The 1,485-nt window shown below is 45.3% G+C and overlaps 1 pseudogene; it reads right to left on the minus strand.

Moving 5' to 3' along the window:
* Nucleotides 1–326: 326 nt before the first annotated feature.
* On the minus strand, nt 327–1,257 carry LOC119856869 (annotated as a pseudogene).
* Between the last annotated feature and the right edge of the window lie 228 nt (nt 1,258–1,485).

Here is a 1,485-nt window from a genome sequence, read left to right on the forward strand (position 1 = left end):
AAGAAACTGAACCCAGGTTTTCTATGTCCTCAGCCAGTGCCTGAACCACGGGACCAGCCTGCCCTTCACTTGAGGATGGCAATCTGGCCTTAGCACAAAATGGTTACTAACTGGGAAGTGATCAGCTCTGAGAAGCTAGCTACTTGATGAGTTGCCAAATCATAGCTGTTTGGTGCAGATCTCCTTGGAAAATCTGTTCCTTAGTTCTTTTTGGTGCAAGACAAACAGGGTTGCTTATCCACAAAAAACAAGATAATGATGCAAAGAACTCACTCCCCACTTTCACTCCTGTTTACCATTAAAAAACCCATTCCCAACATTTAAATTCACTGAGAATAAATCTTCCTGTGTAACATCCTCATAAAGGCCTCTTTCACTTCCTTGTTCTTCAGGCTGTAGATCAGGGGCTTAAACATGGGGATCACAAGGGTATAAAACAAAAATGATTTTGTCCTGATCCATGGGGTACTTTGAACTGGGCCATAAATACATGAAAGAGCCTGTTCCGTAGAAGATGGTGATGGCTGTCAGGTGGGAGGCGCAGGTGGAGAAAGCTTTGAGTTGGCCCTTGGCAGAGTTGATCCTTAGGATAGCGACCACGATGCATATGTAGGAGATAAGGATGATCAAGGTAGTAGATGTTACCATGACAGCGGTACAGGTGAAATGAACAATGTCTGTGATGTGGGTGTCAGAGCAGGACAGTTTCAGGATGGGGGGTACGTCACAGAAGAGATGGTTGATGACATTCGAGTCGCAGAAGGACAAACAGAATATAAACATAGTTTGAACAATTGCATTCACACAGCCCACTAAGTATGACCCCAGCACCAGCAGCATGCAAAACCGCTTGGACATGATGACAGTGTAGAGCAACGGGTTGCAGATGGCCTTGAAGCGATCATATGCCATGCACAAGAGGTAACATTCACAAGACAATGCGATGCATAAGAAGAATTGCAGAGCACACCCAGTGAACAAAATGACTTTTCTCGCTGATACTAAAATAATCAGTATGCTGGAAGTGATAATGGTGGTGTAACCAACATCTAAGAGGGCCAGGTTGCTGATGAAAAAGTACATGGGGTTGTGAAGCTGGTAGTCAGTTCTGATTAAGGTGACCAAGGTGAGGTTCCCCACTAGGATCAGCAGGTAGATCAACAGAAACATCACAAGGAGGATGACCTGCAGCTTTGGGTCTTGTGTGAATCCCAACAAGACGAACTCATTCACTGCAGTGTGATTCCTCTCCGTCATTTATCCCAGATGCACTCTCCACTGCAGGTGAGAAAGTGAGGCCTCTACTGACAAAGGAGACAAATGAGGGCTGAATGCAAACAGCTCAAACTTGGTTACTTTCAACAAAGCATAAACTCTAGGCAGTGGATCCATCTCAGGATTCCATAAGCCTCACACCCACCATGAAGATCTCTGTTTCCCTCTACTGTCCGAACTACATACAGTGTTCGGAGTCCAGCACTGGCT

Source organism: Dermochelys coriacea, chromosome 6 (assembly GCF_009764565.3).
Source record: "Dermochelys coriacea isolate rDerCor1 chromosome 6, rDerCor1.pri.v4, whole genome shotgun sequence".
Classification (NCBI taxonomy): domain Eukaryota; kingdom Metazoa; phylum Chordata; order Testudines; family Dermochelyidae; genus Dermochelys; species Dermochelys coriacea.